General features: G+C 36.3%; 1 protein-coding gene and 1 non-coding gene across 4 annotated transcripts in view; one reads left to right on the forward strand and one right to left on the reverse strand.

Annotated features, from left to right (window-relative positions):
• Positions 1 to 20493, reverse strand: part of GV1 (nuclear protein GV1) — an 83883-nt gene that overhangs the window by 21383 nt on the left and 42007 nt on the right. The window lies entirely within an intron of this gene.
• On the forward strand, positions 18473 to 18544 carry TRNAD-GUC (transfer RNA aspartic acid (anticodon GUC)). Its single transcript has one exon. It is a non-coding gene; the product is annotated as a tRNA-Asp (tRNA).

Raw genomic sequence — 20493 nt, forward strand, 5'->3', positions numbered from 1 at the left:
AAATATTCCGAATCGAGTCTCCCCTATTGCGGTTCGTTTACAACCGTGTAATCGATTTTGATTCGGTAATATTCCTCGGTTGTGATTACATTCATAAACTACACGATTGCTAAATAGCTATACATTTCTAAATTAGCACGTCGTAAATTCGTAACATCTCATTTCCTTGCGCATCTTGTAATAGTTTCAGTTGTAAGCGTATATCATCATATCATCGCACATAATGTATGTTACTATTACTCCAGAAATAGGGTAAAAGTGAGGAATATGGTTCGATACTGAATAGCAAATTAAAGTAAGTGCTATTCTCAAAAATGTAGAAAGCCATTAAGGATTAATTTAAAGAAATAGGCAGCAGCGTCTTTCTAAGGAATTCTAAGTTTAAGAAATATCACGATCGCAACGCACATCAAATCTTGGTTACACACTATACTGTATACACTCTAGAAGGTGGTAGAACTCTTTGTGGTGAAACTCCGGCGGCTTTACCGCTACACCTGTTTCTGCCTAATCACAACAATGCTAAGCATTGCTGTATGCTATAACAAGTGCAGTAAAGGAGACATAAGGAGAGTTGGTCCGCAATTGCTTGAAACTAGAATGTCTATAACAACACTGTTATAGTTCAGTTATATTTAAATAAAGGATAATAATTCCTAAATAAGCGATATAAAAATATGGATAAAATTTGACGTATTTACAGCAAAATTCTATTCCTGATCATTGACCAACATATTATATCTATGAATAAAATATAAAGTATACCAGTATAATGTTGATTTGATCTAAAAAAAGTTTTCCCGTCTGCAACCGCATTGCGGGGTACTTTCACGCCTTTTATGTATCAGATGTGCGTAAGGATTAGGAAACAGTTACAACACCTTGTTTTACGGTTTACTAGATATACGTAAAATCTAGACTATTAACACTAATGTGAAATCTTCTGGTCGATGTAATTTGTAGCAATATAAGTGTAAACTTTGAGCACATTTTCCGTATTGATCTATCATACTGAATGGTATACGTTTTGTATAAATTTTCATCTCTTATCAACACAAGGAGATTATGATTTTCATACAAAAATATTTATCCCGCTTCACTAGATACCTACTATCTCAGATTGATTGACGGTTGGCATACATTTCGGAATAACTTATTGTTGTCAATACATTAATATACCACTGCTGGACATGGGTTTCTTCTAAGAGGCTCTTCCTCTTAGAAGAAACCGTGGAGGTTTAACCCACAGTACACTGCCTTTTTCAAGTGCGTATTGGTATAGTTCACACACCCTTGAAATTTTTTTTAGGAAATTACGGGCGTGTAGGTTTCCTCACCTGCACCTGCGCCTCACCTGTACGATTAAATAAATGATAATTAACTTCTAATACGCGCATAACTTTGCAAAAATCTGAGTCTGGATTCGAACCTCGGACCCTTCGATTGAAAGGGCGATTTTGAACAACTAGGCTATCACTGCTTACGTACGTTTTTTTTTAATGCTTCGCTAGAAGTAAAAAAATCTTGGAGGTAACCCAGACAAGTCAATCTGGTTATGTCATTCAACTTATATGTATGGAAACTAGTATTTTCTCACAGTATGAGAACTAGGCGTAGAATTTGCGTAGAACATTTTTTATGATACGAATGTGCCCGTAATATTTGAGTGAAACAAAAAGCTTACTTAAACTATCGAAAGATCCAATGTAACAGTAATATACATTATGTATGGAAACAAAGTTTGTACGATCAAACCACTATATTATTTAAATTTTAAAGTAATATTAAGTTTAATTTTTAATGTAAGACAAAAAATTAGGATGTCTGACTCACTTACTTATAGATCTCGATAGATAGGTTTATAGATATTGATAGACCCTGAATTATTAGGTGATATTTTGAGAGCCAGTAAACAAAAGTAAGAGAGACTTCAGAAAATATTTAAACGCTTAAATCTGTAGACAAAACCTTCATCATCAACCCATTATTGTCCCACTGCTGGGCACGGGTCTACTCTCAGGATGAGAAGGATAAGGCCATAGTCCACCGCGCTGGCCAAGTGCGTATTGGTAGACGTCACATACCTTTGAGATTTCTTTTTTTATAAATCTCTCAGGTATGCAGGTTTCCTCACCATGTTCTCCTTCGCCGTTTAAGCAAGATATAGTTAATTTCTAATACGCACATAACTTTGAAAAATCAGAGGTGCCTGGGATTTGAACCTCGGACCCCTCGATCGAGAGGCCGAGTTTCTCAACCATTAGGCTATCACTGCTTACAAAACCTTAAAACATAATAAACAGCAGTATCGCCGCGTATCACTATGGTTGCAGCCTAACAACCATGAACTTCAAAGTAAATTGATTATACCACAAATCTATTATGGACACCGTTATACAATGAAACTGTAATTTCCTTACCACGCGCCAGCTTTAGCAATACTTGCGTTACGGAATGAAAAATAATCTTGTTACGATTTATTTCACAACTGAGTACTCATCTAATTCTATTAAATCTTCGTAAGGAAAAGAGTTTTGAATGAAAATGCTATATTCATTATTTAGTTATATGTAACTCTTTTTGTTCTGGAAATGGTCACTGCCGCCAATTATATTTGTACCACAGATAAAATTAGAGTATTATCTAAGTTTGGTAACAGATGCATTGCAACTTCTGAGGGCTAAGTTCATATGCTTCGGATGAGTATGTTGGCCTTACCACACTCAACAAACTAGAACAGCAGTACTTAACTCTGCAGTTATTAGACTGCTGAGAGTATTTCTCCGGAGTTAACCACTGAGATTGCTACCTTCAATATCACGTACTCGCGACTACTATCAGGCACTTAAGGACAAAAAACTGTCGTGCAAACAGTACACAACAGATATGACGCATCACCACACCGTGTGAAAATCGCCTACTTACCGTCAATCCATTCGTAGAATTTCAATGCAATTAAATGTCAGTACTAATTTGCGTGACGAGGAGTGATAAATTAAGCCCCTTTTCCTTACTTGGCAGGCATATCTATCCTAGAATTCGTTATAAATACGCAGTACCGCATTCTGAAACCGAGCGGCGCGGCGTCTCCATAATAAATCAGAATTAGTAGCCTCCTTTTGCGTTGGTACTTGTGAAATTTTGTTTTAATGCTCTCTTTGCATGACTTCAAGGATTTGTAATATATTTCATGTAATATTTACATTGATATGAAAATACGCTTTTTGTATGCTTCACTTACTAAGTACACTAAGAGTTACTAACTCCTTATGTCATATGGAATTTGATAAAAAAATCAAAATCTTATTGACAATAATTGCACTTGCACTTTCATCTTAAATATCTACTTCTATATCTATTTTTAGTATTATAAGAAAATAGTTTATAAATCATTGTTGCTGTCAGTAATCCGTATAATATAATGCCTACTTTCCGAAAATACAGGGAAATCACCTGACGACAAGTCTTAGTCTCTATCAATTACAAAAATATACATCAGATTTGCCAATCCTTCACATTCCTCAAAAGAAGGCTCTGTTTACATCTATTTCGATAATCCATATGACTATCACAGTATTTCGTAAATGTCTCAAAGTGAATTTTGTTCTTGAATGTACAAAGGAAAAATAGCATGTACTTTTAAATAATATATTATTAAAATTAAATCCTCCGAGAATAATGTATCATTTTGAGGCATAGTTTCAACAGTATTCGGTTTACCTTCCCAAATTTACTACGCTCCAATTATTTTATTTCGTACTTGTCAAACATAAGCATTTATCAGTAATAAACCCAATTCCATTAACTTCTGACACTTCATTTAGTATTAAACGGCCATAAATGCTACAGAATGAGTCAACTGACACAACGGTGTCCATTTAAACAGTGGTTCTCAACCTAATGAAGATCTTTTGTTGTTTCTTACATTTCTTAGAAATTTTCACTTAACTTTCGTTGTGAAAAGTTCTCCACACCTACTTCAGTAGTTAAATACCAACTGTAAAGCATTAAGACATAAAATATATAGAAGTCAACATACGACCAAAAAAAACGTAACATTTAATTAATTTTGAAAGTAATTTTAAATAATTTAGGATCAAATGTTATGTAGCATTTAAATGTGTCAAATATCATATTTTTATACTATCAATCCATTCAATGTTTGGCCTATCGAAAGTTTTTTGTTATAATATAAGAGTAGCAGACGAGCATGCAGTCCACCTGATGGTATGTAGATACTACTGACCATGGACATTTGTAACCAACCACTGGCCACAGATGCGCCGCTATGATGAGGACTAAGCTGGAATGCCTCGAAAAAGTATGTCTCCCGTACCACACCCTTCAAACCGGAACACTGCAGCGCCTAACACTGCTATTATGAGGCAGAAATAGGTGTGGCGGTGGTGCCGCCGGAGTCGAACCACAAAGGGTTCTACCACCTTCAAAAAATATATTCTCAATATTAATAACAGTTGTTGAAGAAGCGCAAACAGTTGAACATCGCTGTTTTTTGAAAGGAATTGGACTGTCACGGAGATCGTCTGATATTGCGTTTAACTGCGATTTGATGTATTTAAGCTATTACGCTCTTTGTATGAAACAAAACGTGCTTATATTCGCATGCCTAAAATTATAGCATGGTATTATTTTCATCCTAATCATACTCGTAGTTAACTTTAGATATAGATGAAAATTGTGACTATAGTATTAAAAGATGGTAGAGTCACTTCGATCGCGGAGGTACATCTATTTTTACCGTAATCTTCTTTAAAAGGATATGGGTATGGGTACCTTCTGACTTACACACGATAGAAATATGTATTTAGGAGTGGCAACAAACCGTCACAGAGTACCTGTCTCCAACCTCAGATAGGTCTGAAGTCCTCCCTGAGACCAGTTAAAGATGAATTACTACCCCTAAGAGCAAAGTTAATCATACCCATCAAACCAGAACCCAGCAGCGCTTTACACTGTTGTTATAAAGCAGGCATGGGTGTGGCAGTGATGCTTCCGGAATCAAATCACAGGCTGTTCTAAATTCAATTTTAGTTTAAATAAGGAGTGAATCAATACCATTAATACTTATGAATATTCCTTTCAAATGTTAACAATGACATCGTTGTAAGCTGCTGACATCATTGTTGCTGTGTTCCGTTTTGAAGGGTGTGGTAAGGGAGACATACTTTTCCGAGGCGTTCCAGCTTAGTCCTCAGGGGTAACAGCGCATCTGTGGCCGACCTCAGGTAGGTATATCTAATCCTATCTGGGGTTGATTACAGATGTCCATGGGCGGCAGTAGCCACTTACCATCAGGTGGACTGCATGCTCGTCTGCTACTCCTATATTATATAAAAAAACAGTATAACAGAGTAACTATAATTAACAAGGTATGTTTTTATTTGTGCAGCTACATAAAACCACTTGCATTATTATACCCCACAGGCAATTACCATTTATAAAGCATACAGCGCACTTGAAGAATGTGCGAATTGCATCTATAAATAACATGAATGACAGACCCAGTAAGAAATGTAAATTTTACATTTTTCTATACTTATAATGGATTGGGTCTGCACGCTTGCCAACCCTCAACCGACAAACTCAAACGTGTGGGTAGAGTGTTTGACAGGATATGTGAAGGAAAATTGAGGTTGATGAAGCGCTAGTTGATCAAATGGAGTTTCGGTCTTTACTTAGCAAATCAAAGGAAATTTACCGCAACCGATAGAAACGCAGTCGACTCTACCTAAAACATCCTAAAAAAGTTCATTTGGCCAACGCGGTAAACTACGACCTAATTCTTCTGATTTTGAGAGGAAATACGTGCCCAGCAGTGGGATAGTACTAGGTTGACGACGAAAGTGACGCAGTGGCATTATAAAAAAAAAATTACATGTTTGTGGAGTTCAAGGCAAATGCCAAACGTTTGGATACAGCAGAAGAAATGTTATTTAAATGAAATGTGAGACTTATTGAAGTGAATAATGTGGTAGTATAATTATAGTTTTCGTTTGCTACTTCAGTCTTAAAATAAAAGGCCATATTCACATTATTCCACTTAAATGTAGAAGTCACATCGATAATGTTCACAAATCCATAATGATAAGTATGTAGCGATTGATCGACTATTTGACACTTTTTGGCATAGCTTAAATCATTATCACCCTATGGTATGTATTGTTAAAGCGGCCTTCACACGGATTAAGGGCACGATAAGCTTTAACCTTCCTCATTCTGCCCACTCGTGACCATACTTTGACAGTAATGGGTCCAAGACCTCAGGCGGGTGTATTAAACCTCATTAAAATCTACTATTAAGACTCTTTAAACTCATCGTCGACAATGTTACAGAACATAGTGCAGCGCTTCCCAATCTTTTAGTATTCGCGACGATTTTTTCTCGAACCCCAAACTGATGTTGTTTATTTCATTTTTAAAATCAGTTACCGACTAAATGAAAGCTACAAATTTCCTTTAAAATCATATTTATTATTAAAAATGTGCAAAAATATCTTTATAAATCTTTCACATTTTTTTTACTTTTTTAACCCCACTGTTTCTTGATACCACATTGTTAAAGGTCTTCTCTTTGAAAAACACTGACCTAGTATATAGCTTTTAAGTCACCTGTACCACGAAGCTATGTTTCAACCTAGGGCCTCATCTTAAATATTAAAACATGTTAACTAATACAGTAGGCATAACAAATGATTCTCGGAAGCCGGGGTCGTGAGGGTTAGACAATAGTCAATTTATGTTAAACATAAATTAATGTTAATAGACAACACGATAAAACAATGACATGAGTAATGTAGACCTTGTAACGTTTTCCAGATTTGTTGTAGAAAATGCTTTTCTTCTGTGCTTCTAATATGTTTATACAATAGCACTTGGATGTTATAAAAAATGTTAACATTACAAGAAACAAGTGTTAGAAATATATTCAAATTATTTAATTATAGTATTATTATAATTAATTATTTTGTGTTATTTTAATGATGTGTTATTATTATAATAATAAGTGCTCATTTATATAGTCACTGGCTGTATGCGTTACACAATTGTATGTATTTGCATAAAAAGGAAAAGAACGTTCTTGACGTTAAATATGTATTTTGCGCGGATTAATAAAAGTTGTAAATTGGATCAAGAAATAATTTTACTTATTAGAAGTAAGCGCCTGATGGTAAGAGGCCACTTGGCAGAATATAATCACAACAAAGGTACTAATAATAGAGGTGGTAACAAATACCAATTTACAAGCAAATGGCGCATATATGTGTAAGGAAACTAAAAATTGTTAAAAATTAAATTAAACTAAAAGTACATAAAATAATTAGGTACGTTCAATGTGCTAATGAAAATTAGAGATGTCATTAACATAATTGATTTTTTGAGAATAAATTTTAATTTCCTATGGAACGTTAATAAAACTGTAGTTATATGCAAAGGCATACAACGAAAGATAGGTAACAAGTTTATTACCACTACTCAGAATCAGCAAAAGATACAGATAAAAATACATGACATTTACAACAATTCCGATTGATATGTCATTTCTGAGTAAGGAAAATTCCTGTAGTAATTTATACTTAACGGAAATTAATATAGTTCCAATTACTGCCCAACATTTAATTTCAGAATCTTAACGAGAAGATTATAGTGCTACATTGTCATCAGTGACTTACAAAAAGGCAGTTTAAATATATTACGTTGTTTCTTTAATATGCTCTTGAAGTCTTTTTTAATTCAAAATGCTCTTGAAGTCACGTTCACGTTCATATTTAGTCTGTAGTGACAGCGACATATATACTTTCCCGAAATGGTATTCCCTATCCTTTGTATCACTATTATATACCTACTTATAGTAGTACTTAATGTAGCGTAGTTCAGTTTTATTGAAATGACCATCTGAAGAAGACTATAGGTAACCGCTGGATACAGAGGCTACGGGATCGGTCTTAGTGACGTCATTTAGAGCCCTATCTCTTATAGTAGATCTGGAAATCAGGGCGTCGTCATCAACCAATTAATTTCCTACTGCTGGGCATGGGTCTCTTAGAAGTGAAAGGGGTTTAGGACTTACAAAGGCAATATTTAAACTTAGGGCATGGTCCACCGCGCTGGGCTTCACATACCTTTGAAAAACTCTTCATCTCTCAGGTTTACAAGTTTTCTGCATATATTTTGGTTCGCCAGTAATATTAAATTTCTAACACGCACATAACTTTGAAAAATCAAAGTTGTCTGTTAGACACTCTGACAATCTGATGTCTAGTGGAATATCGGGACCATCGATTAAAGAGGTCGCATCTGAACCACTAAACCATCATAGCTTGAATACAAGTTAAGATCTGTGTGAACTAAACCTTATACACATTAAAACGCGAGGAAGCGGTGTAATTGGTGTCTCCTTGGCTCGATGCCTTGACAGTGTGTCAAATAACAAAGAGGCAACTGGTTAGTCAACTGGTAATGCAAATTCGACGCACCCACTCACCTGGAATACATACAATGTAATGCAGTATTATACGTGCATTCCTGTACATTATATGTGATAACTTGTTAATAATTCAATTAATGACACTACTATCAATATTGTTGTAAATGAATTCGACAGCCGTTTATAACAACACCGTTTATGCTGATAATATTTCAAATCTGTCAATTGTTTGCCTTTCAATTTAAATGTACACATTTGAGCATTAACCAATAACAATGTTTCAACTAATTTGTGCAAATGTTTAAACGTGCAAAATGTAGAATGAACTTCCTCTGGAAGGGCTCTTCAAGAAGGGTGCAAAAAGAGTTCTACCCCAAAGCCGGCGATGTATTGGCGACTCCTGTGGTGTTGCAAATGCCCATAGGCGACGGTGACTGCTTTCCACCAGGTAGCCCGTCTGCCTTATCGTTAGGTATAAATATAAAAAAGTAGAATTTAGGATCGCTAACCTGTTTGAAAGATATTTATGACATTTACCTATATACGAAACAAACATTACTGATCACCTAATGAATTCAACCAAAAATCGTTTATAAAAACCACTACCTGGTGGTCTATAAAACCAGAACACAACGCTTAACACTGCTGTTATTAACCAGAGACCCATACTATCAAAAATAAATTATTCTACACAAGCAGTTGGTTAAACTTTATCCTATTTCCAGACCAATATTTATGGATGGAAGTGACCATTATACATTAGGCTTACAAGTTTCCAATTGCAAGTGTTTAACCACGAGCTTCCGTCAATGTACTGATTCTGAAATTGATTTGTAATTACTACCGTGTTTCACACATAGCATCAACAACCCAGTAACCCATTACTGCCCCACTGCTGGGCACGGGTCTCCTCTAATAATGAGAAGAATTAGGCCATAGTCCACCGCGCTGGCCAAGTGCGTATTGGTAGACTTCACATACTTTTAAGCATTTTTTTTATAAATCTCTCAGGTATGTATGTATCTCAGGTATGTCATGGATCCTCTTCTGCCTGGGGGAGCAAAAGGGGTATGTCGGACTCTTACCGACTAAAACTCCGCGGCGTTTCTCTAGACGCTCGGTGCCGGGTCACGAGGAGCGTGAGCAGTACATTCGCGACCCGGCAACGTCGGCTGGCGCTGGTGTCAACGCCAGCCACGTCCCGAGAGCGCGGGGCCCCTCTCATTGGTGTCCCTCATGAGATGAGCGTGCAGAACGCACACACGACATCTCGAGCCCTTGACGCTGGAGTTGGATCCGAATCCACCTGCGTAGGCTCATGGGACGGGGAAAGCATGACCTTCAGAAAAAGCCGCCCTACGGCGTCCCGTGCGTCTGAGACGAAGTGCCTGGGAAGACAAATCGTCCTCTCTGGCTCTCTCCGCCGCCTCCTTCGCAAGCATCACAGCTTCACAGAAGGAGTGCACCGCCTGCCACGACCTGTCACTTCCGACCATGGCGCGAACTACGGTCGGTAGAGAGAGGTCGGCCCCCAATACAGAGCTGAGCGCGCTGCGCACATCATACATAGCAATATTTATAAAATAATTTTATCTTATTAGACGAAGCATGTATTACCCGCATTATGTTCTTATTTTCACACTTGAAGCATTAAATTGAACACCAAAATTGTTACCTTAATTGAAACATAATTATATAGTTGACTGACAGGTTGAGTACGAAATAACGTAAGGTTTTTCGGTCCATTAAATTTACTTAATTTATTTAATATATATGATGTGTGTGTAATGTTATGTATGTAGAATTACGTACGGGTTCAATCAATCCCAAATAAATTGATTTATTTATAAGTGCAACGTGCTACATGCAATTATTTAAATTATTAGAACATATTACTTTTAACGCAATAAGAACCTTGATTTGTCGAATCAAATATAAAAACCATTAAGCAATAACATATTATAAAACTATTTCTCTATCCAATCGTTTTAAGAATAAAATGTTACACTAAGTAACATAACAAAACTCTAGTGTGAAAAATAAGTTAGCTATTATTAAAATATCGATTTGGGAAAATGATTTGAGATAATATCAATTTAACAACCGATGTAAGAAATTATACTATTATATATATGAAAATATATTATGTACCTAATGCTTATATGACAATCATTATATTATGAACAATATTATACTGACAATAAAAGGATTTGTTTTTGCAACCTGTTTCTATATTGGGAAGCACAAAATGATGTAATTAAAACCTAAAAATAAAATATACTGCTTAAATATTGAATCCTAGTTTTTTCTGTTCCGTGGGTTCCGATACATTCACTCGTACTTAGCACTTCTACTAGTTTTTTTCCGTTCCCTGGTTACATCCATTTTACTTCTCTAATGAATTTACTTAACCAGAATTTAACACAGATCTTATGAAGTCTTAAAGCGCCAGGTTTGCTAAATAATCAACTCCACACATACTAATCTATAATTATGTGTATGACGCTCCACAAATGAGTGGTTCCCAATGAGTCGACTAATACCTGAGTTTTGAATACAAGATAACCGAATAACTGATTCGTATAATTAACTGATACGTAATCAAGTGGACATTTTACGGTAATATTTTGAGTAAACTCGAATTTGATTATTATTCATTGTATTAGAGTTATAATCTAATGATTAAACTCGGCCGATAAATCGGGATTCAATTCTCAAAATTGAACAAAAGAATGTTAAAATACTACAAATGTTTCAATAATTCTCTGTAGCGAATATAATAACAACATGTATAATAATAATATGTATAATAGATACATGTAATATCGTTTCACCACTTGGCACTTTGTCATAGAGTACGCCCAACGGGAAATCCTACTTGCGGTTGCCAAAAAGCACTTAAGCCAACGATTGCGTGACCGTACTTATCTGAACATTACTCACAATAAATGTGTGATGTTGAGACAGCTAGGAAACAACAGGTTACATTACAAAAGTAGATGTAACATTACAACTGTAGATGTAATGCCGCGTAATCAACAGGTTGAGGCGACAAGGAAGGGCATGTTTATCTAATAACGCCCTTTCTCTGTACTCGTTTTGTTTGCATGTAATTATGACAGCAGTACAAGCATGTGTCGATTTCCTATATCTGCCCGATAACGGCAGTGATAAGCATTGTTCCTACTTAGTCCACAGGGCTAGCGGCGGCTGTGACCGACCTTAAGTAGGAATATCTAACCCTATCTGGAGTTGATTACAGATTTCCATGGACAGCAGTAACCATCCATCAAATGTGCTGAATGCTCGTCTACTACTCCTATATTATAAAAAAAATAACTGTTAAGTTAAACAATCTTGGGCGCGGTTCGGAATTGTATGGGTGGCCGCTAGTGGCGCTTTGGTGCTCTTCCGCGCCCTAAGCCGCTGGTCCCGGTTGTTAATATGAGGTAGTTAAACTTCATTAAAGGTTTTGTAAACAGTTTAAAACATCAGATACAGGTTAGCCAATAAACCGTTTTTTTTTATAGTATAAGAGTAGCAGACGATCATGCAGTCCACCTGATGGTAAGTGGCTACTGCCGGACATCTGTAATCAACCCCAGATAGGATTAGATATTCCTACCTGAGGTCGGCCACAGATGCACTGCTACCCCTGAGGACTAAGCTGGAACGACTCGGAAAAGTATGTCTCCCTTACCACATCCTTCAAACCGGAACTCAGCAGCGCCTAATACTTCTGTTTAGGTAGAAATAGGTGTGGCGGTGATGCCGCCGGAGTCGCACCACAAAGGGTTCTACCACCTTCACCGTATATCCGGTATAACCGGCTTATCGTACTGGTCTACTAAAAATTGGAGCATCGTGGTGGAACATGCTGCAGATGTCCCCCAGTTTATAGGGTCTTATGACCTCAACCTGTGTACGAAAGTTTAACTTAACATCTTATACAGTTTTTGGTCAAAAACATAAGATATGACTAACAATTTTAATTTGCCATATTTTGTTGGCGAATGATAAATCAAGAATGTTCACGCTTGTCTTTTAGTTACTAAGTTTATATGCAGCTTTCCAGAGATGCCCATTAAATACGCTACATGACGTGTTCTGTCTTAATAAATGACTAAGTGATGAGTTAATTGAGAATTGCTTAATATGTTAAAGGTAAGATTCGCCTCTGATTTAGGTATCGAGCAAGATGGTGTGATGTAAGGATTTGCGACGCCAGAATATAATAAATCGTGTGTCTAATGAAAACTAAAAAGCAGTCAAGTGTGAGTTGATTTATTTTTGGTATTTTTCATATGAGCTCCAGACGGAGATGCTTTGTGGAATTTTAAAGTACTTACGATGAACCGAAAATGTCAATTATTTTATAATTATGTAGATCCATTTTATGTTTATTTACATTTTATCGTCATAACTGCCATAGATACACTAATTAAGTTTTAAGTGTCTATCTATTTCAGGTCAAGAGATAAGATTTTTGTAAAGGCTGGTTAGTCAGAGGAGGCTTAATAATACAATCCTGTCTACACTTTGGGAAGAGAACCGTTACAAAATATCTTAATTTTTACACCAAATATTTATCGCAGAAAAATCTATCTATAAAATAATTGAGAAATTATCGCATCAATCTTCGATTATGCTGCCAGGATGACAACATGTATCAAATAAATGTCAAAAGGTGCATCATTATAACAGTATTAGACAATAGCGTAACCTTGGCAGATATTTAATACCTGTGTTGTGTATAACCCTAAGTTGAAGGTTTATACAATGTCAGGTCGTGTCGCCACAACCTCGATGTGCACAATTACGCATCTTTAATCGTCGTGGTCATGATCATCAATGTATAATTTATTAAGCTGCCATATTAAATATCCGTACATATTTATGGTTTATAAATGCGGTTGAACGTGATCGCAATGTCAGCCTCATAGGACAAGGTTAGCTCGTCCAACAATAACTGTTGTAGTTAATGTCGTCCAGTCGAAGAGATTGGACAATTTTGACAATCAATGACGCTTGAATTGCCCAGTAGTAAGTGTAGTATAATTTGACTCTCCCTGTTCCGGTCCAAGTCCGGTTTCTAACCCCAAATATGAATTATATTTTGACTTAAATTATCCTTTTCTTTAATAGTAACCCTTCGTAAGACATTAACATGCCTGAGGTTTCTCTTCGTGAATTTGTCAAGTATTTGTCACCTTTCCATATATCGATACCTTAATTCGTAAATCAGCCAACTCCACTTTTTGTCAAAATGTTTTTTTTTTATTTATTTTGATTTCGTTTTACTATCAAAATAAATAAAAAAAACATTTTGACAAAAAGTGGAGTTGGCTGATTTGCGAATTAATGTGTCGATTTGTATGTCTTATGTTGACTAATGAATTAAACTGAGGAGGTCCCTCCTTTTAGATACACATGTATTTTTTCATATATACACAGATATTATAAATAGACAGTCAAGCGACCTACATCCAATGAATTACTTATTATATTTATAGATATTCATTATTTTATGCTAATGTCATAATAATGACTTACCTGAATAAATGTTAAAGATAAATTATACGTGACAAATGAATCTGACATCATATTATATCATGGTTCTGTGCTACTGGTTTTTAATAAACAATGTAATATAAGAAAATGAAACTGCAAACATAAAGTGACATCGCCACACCTTTTTCTGCCTAATAACAGCAATATTAAACGCTGCTATGTTCTGGGTTGAAGGGTGTGGTAAGGGAGAGATACTTTTCCGAGGCGTTCCAGCTTAGTCCTCAGGGGTAGCAGTGCATTTGTAACCGACCTCAGGTAAGAATATCTAATCCTAAACTAAACTAATGTTCCCAGAGCGCTATGACATGGGGCTCTTCAAAAAAGGTGCAAAAAGAGCTCTTCTTCAAAGCCGGCGATGCATTGGCGATTCCTCTGGTGTTGCAAATGTTCATAGGCGACGTTGACTACATTCCATCAGGTAGCACGTCTGCTTTATCGTTAGGCTCAAATATAAATAAAAATCCTTTCTGGGGTTAATTACGGATGTTCATGGGCGGCAGTAGCCGCTTAACATCAGGTGAACTGCAAGCTCGTCTGCTACTCCTATATTATAAAAAAGAGACAAAGTATTAAGCAGACGTTTAACGTTTTGATTTATGTTAACCAATAAAACATTAGGAGTGCCTGTTTACTTCTGATTTTGAAAACCTTCTGTGATATGTGATTGGCTTCAGGTAGATCCCCAATTCTATAAAGAGTTTGTTACAAATCTCTAACTACAGTAACTACTTACCATCAAGAAGACTGCATACTCGCTTGCTACCTCAATCTCATTAAAATGTTACATCCCTAGATAAAATAATAAATGTTTCGTACGACACCCTTCACACTACGGATATAAGGCACAGGAAGTTTCCTCGTGTTTCTTAAACTGGTCCCTTAAGAAAGACCTCCTTAAAATATTGTTAAACATATTATTAAAAAAAATATTACCTATCTACATTTCATAATTTAGCTATTAACGTTGTTAAATATAACCAAACAACCAAATATACGACACCGATAAAATAAATTCATTGAATCATTATTACCAGCTTCTATTTTATAATACTAACATAATGACAACATTGACATCATTATTCGTTATTTATTACAGTAATCCGAAGTAAATAATGAAATATTAACGACAGCGTAGTAAATCTCGCAAGTAGAATTTTAAGTACGTATTCCGTATATTAATCACACAAATATAGTGTGAAGACAGCTTTAAACTATCTACGTCCGTTGTCAATAAATCAATCAATCCGATTTCTGCCTATCGAAATAGGACAGTTACTAGTAGGCAGAAATTGTCAAATGTTGATAATTGGCACACAAAACAATGGATAGTTTGTTTATTAATAAGAATTATATGTCCAATATCGGCACTTAAATGGCATTTTTACAACAACTACATTACAATTTAGTAACAACATAAATGGCTTTATATAAGACTAGCTGACCTTTGTACCGCCTCAAAATCTATTTATTAAATATATTTCATTTAAAACATAGACTAAGTTACTCGTGGATAATGTAGCTTTCGAATGGTGTAAGAATTCTTAAAATCGGTCCATTAGTTTTTGAGCCTATTCATTACAATCAAACAAACAAACAAAGTTTTCCTCTTTATAATATTAGTATAGAATACCTACAGAATAATTACCACAGTAAAACAAAGTTCTTGATAAAGTAAGCATATCGATCAATGTTATCAATAGTTATATTTTTTCAAATGGAAATCCAGGTGCCAACGTGTTTAATCTCTACCATTTATCTGATTAGCATTAAGGCCTAGACTACATTGTGCTTTACAAAATAGGTTTTTAATACTCCACAGTGGCCTGTATTAATATTAAACATCTCCTATTATCAATGTTAATACAATGACTTTATCCGACTCGCCTTGCCTGATAAGTGATGATGAATGTGAGTATTATTTATACGAACGATTACGAACAGGTGCTTTGTGGACCAGAAAACCATATTTCAAACCTGCGTGAATAGGCCGGGAGCTGACTTCGTTTTCAGCTACTTTATCAGAGAACCAAGTTTAAAAACATTGTAAAAGGATACGTTTATTCCGGTCTATTAAATGATAAAAAATCGCAAAGTGCTTCTTGGACTATGCACAAGAAAAAAATAGTAAGGATAAACCGTAATATTTAAAATATAAGAGTTACCTACATAATACCTATTTCTCTAAAAACAGGAAATTAAATCTGCGGTGCTATATTCAATTTAAATTTACTCAAAAATATTTCACACTATCTTAAAATCTACAAGATATCCCCCAGTGGATTTTGCAATGTTCTTATTAGCATATTACTTGATCAAATCTTTATTATGCATATATGCTAAGATTATACATATTAGTAATTTTACTAGCCAGCTCTTAGACTACAAACGAAATACGATACGCGGAAATGTCTTATTCTCGCTGCCACCGTTTACCGATAGCATTGTTCTAACAGATCTGTTTATGATCTTATGTAGGCTAATATTATGAATGGGCCATTTAAATGTCTTTATACTCACTTGCGAAAATTTATACTTGTCTGTACTCATAAAGCTATGAAATCGATCATAATAATGTATGAATGTAAAAGCAAGTAGCATGAAAATGTTTGATACTATGCGTCGGTATGCATGTATGAACTTCTGTATTATGTAGTTAATTGTATTAGGCGTTACTTTGCGGAAATCCATGCTATTAATTATATTATTATTAGGGTAAGTTATTAGGGCAAGTTGACTCTATGACGGTTAATCATTAGGTTTTGTAATATGAGTACCTATTAAAGAAATAGCGACTTACTTAATAGCAACAAGTTGAGCCCAATTTAGTGAAACTATAAACTATATAGTTTGGTAGAGTAAGAAAAACGATTTCATTCGAGATTATTTTAATTAAACAACGTAGAATATTTATTATTAACTACCTCTTATCGACCAAATTAGAAGACCTTCGTTATGTATGAGACTCGGTAATTTAGAGGGGTTAAACTTGAAATAAAATTGGATAACTGTATGTCGTGTTCCGAACAGCCAATTTTAATAAATTATAGTATGACTTTTCTGAATAAATAATCAATAAAATTTATAAAGGATTTTTGAAATCGGATGAATATTACCTAAGATTATTGAGTTTAAACAAAAAGACAAATAATTTATCTTAGTATAGATTTACTTCCATTGTTGCTATAAGTAACACATTAATAAATAATAGCCACTCGTAAAACTAGCTTAATGAAACCGTAAACCCTTATTTATACGTAATTTTATACATTATTTATACAAATGAACTACTTCCCTTATTGTAATTATTCAGCATACATAATCTGCTAAGGCGCTCCTGAACGGAATGCTGCTGATAATGAACTTTATTCAACATATAATTATAAATAGTATAATTGCTTTGACTGCATGCATAATACAATTACAGTCTTGTTATTAAGACGAACAAGCGATTGTTTTTTAATAAGCCATTGTGTCGCTCAACTGTGTAAATACAGCAATTATTGTTGAGAAAAAATAAGGAAGTTGTCATGTATGATGCACTTTGACAGCATATGTTGAAACATGCCTGTATTTATGTATCAGATAAGCACATTAATAAACACCTTTTCATTCATCTTTTTATATTTTTACTCAACTTACAAATGATTTAATGTAATATTGTTACTTTGGTTGCATAAAAACTTGAGTGACCTTAAGAGTTCTTAATACAATACAACACCATATTTTAATTACGCATTATTTTTACTATTATATTGTAACAATGCCATCTGTTAACCTAAGGTATAACCAAATGGCGTTAGATGAAGACACAATAAACGGAGTAAAGAGATAATCAATCGCACGGTAAGGGGTGTTGGGTTCCACCCCACGTTCCAACTCACCCCTAGTTATGGGTGAGTTAATTATATAAGTTCTGACATCACTTAGAAAGAAAACTTATTATCAAAAATGTGGCAACATAAATATAATAATTAATTATCAAGTAAGATAAAATTAAGGATTAATACTTGTAATGATCAATTTGAAATGATTAGAAATATTATATACTTTTAAGTTATAGCTATTAAATAGTAGGTCAACTAAACATAATATATTAAACTGAATTTTCAAAGTTAACAATACATAATTATATTATTATCATTTCATATTAAATAGTAGCAAAATTTGCTCAAGTAATTATTATTAAAAAAATGCAGTTATGATAACACACGATTCAAAAAAAAAATCTTACACTCGTTATTAATAATTATAATTAATCCATCCAACATTTTCCCTAGTAAAGACCAACAAATACTAGAAATTGACAAGTTTAAATCTATCGTAGGCGAAATTTGGATAACGAATAACAGGCGTTAGTAAATTAACTTTACCTTGATATTACTTGTACAGGGTACAACTCATCTATTACGTAAGACGGGGAAGTAGTGTAGGTAAATTTCGAAACAGTAGTCGTGATCCTCGGTAGTATAGTGGTGAGTATCCTCGCCTGTCACGCGAGAGACCGGGGTTCGATTCCCCGCCGGGGAGTGGTCTTATTCTCTTTGCCCTTTTTGTTCCTTTATTATTTTATTTTATTTTGCTTAGTCTCATTTTAATATATATTTATAAGCAAACTAGACAAAGTTTTTTTATTTGATTTTATTTTTTTCCTATTGATTTTTTTGGAATGTATTTCACTGAAAATACGTAAGGTAGGTCCACTAGGGATGGGGTGCTTGCCGGGTAACCTCCTCGTGGTGCACCCTGGGCACCGTTGAGTGACCGGTTGACAAGTCGGCTGGTCACTGAACGGTGGCAAATACCTGGCTGGGGGGGGGGGGGGGGTTTACTCCGCATGTCCCTCTGACCAGCAGAGGGTATGGCGGAGTAATAGGGACGGGCTCGGTGTGCACTTACCCTGCCGCCGGGCAGGCTATGGTATATTCCCTAGCCACCGTCGTAGCTCGTAATCCCAATCACATGAGGTGTCGTGGTCATGTCTCGCGGCCTCGAGCGGGACCGAGGGTCTTGCCTTAAACGGCCGGACTGCGAGGAAGAAAACCTCTATAAAAAATTACCCCAATTCTAAGCGGCAGCGCACCGTGAGGGGATGCATGGCTGACGGGAGGGTCAGTTCCTAGTGCGACTCCCGCCACGGCTCCGGCCGTCACCGTGGCGGGTCATGCATAGGCTTATCCGAGTACAGGGGGCACTGCTCGGATGGACTTTATATTTCCCCCATACTCGTGGGATCAACATGGAATCAAATTTTTCACTTTTTAATAAAAAAATACAACAAGAGGAAGAGGGGCAAGTTGCCTCTATTGAGGAACAAGCGCAAGGTTCTACGTGCTCTTTAAGGTTGGAGAGTGACGCTGATCTTTCAGACAGTTCACTCTTTTCGACTGCGTCAGCAGTGTCGGAAGCTCCGCAGTCGCGAAAAAGACGCTTACCAAAGGCAAAGGCACTCGGCGGGAAAGCTAAAAAACTCGCATTGGAGGGAGTTGATGTCGTGGACCCGCAAATGGCTCCGCCAGCCTCAAGAGCGAAAACTAATCTACCCAGGGTCGAGGACATCCAAGAAAAGCTGAGAAACCAGTCCACTGTTGACATTAACGCTCGAATCTTAGAATGTATGTTGAGTGTTGAAAAAGTAGCGGACAATTCCCGCAATTTAAAGGGAACGTATGTAACCAGTCTACATGAAGCTGTACGTACGGTGCAAGCGGCGACCACGGAACTCGCCCAAAGGTCCGCAACTTCAGAGGTAGCAAAGTTGCAAAAGGAGAACAGCGAACTGCGCTCTCAAATTGTCGCTTTAGAAGCTAAAATGGCAGCGCTAACTCAGGAGGTGGTAAGTCTCCGGCGAGGGAACCTGGGTAACCGGTATGATGGAGCAGAGGGAAATCGAGTAAGGGCGGACAGCGAACTGTTAATGCAGGAATTTTCTGCAATAATGGAACGCAAACTGGCCGATTTTAGAGCAGAAATTTTCCCAGACAGGGTTATTAGGCCAACACTGAGGAAAAATATTGCAGGGACACTCAGCCAGCCAGGCCAGGTCTCAAGGACTGCAGCAAAGATGGCTGGTAAAAATGCGCCAAAGAAGAAGGCGACTCCAGAAGTTCAGTCGGCATCGCTTCAAACGCAGCCTCAAGTGCCACCTGTACAGTCACAGGTCCCCGAGCTACAGCAAACGGAGGCACCTACATGGACTACGGTTGTACGCAGAAAGACGAAGGCCCTAAGGCCGAAAGTGATTACTCCAGCTGCTAAAAATCAAGTGGCGGTTCCTTCAAAGAGACCTTCTCCTCAGAATTCACAGGGAGGAAAGAAAAAGGTGGTAAAGCCACCTCGTGTTCCCAAAACAGCGGCGGTCACTATTACTGTGGCTGAGAACTCCGAAGTGACTTATGGCGCGATAATGACAGCAGCCAAACAGCGTGTGAACCTAGGGGATTGCGGTATCACTGACATCCGCCCTAAAAGAGCAGTGA

Source organism: Epargyreus clarus, unplaced genomic scaffold (assembly GCF_041222505.1).
Source record: "Epargyreus clarus isolate Ecla_fem2 unplaced genomic scaffold, WU_Ecla_fem_2.2 ptg000021l, whole genome shotgun sequence".
NCBI classification, from domain to species: Eukaryota; Metazoa; Arthropoda; class Insecta; order Lepidoptera; family Hesperiidae; genus Epargyreus; species Epargyreus clarus.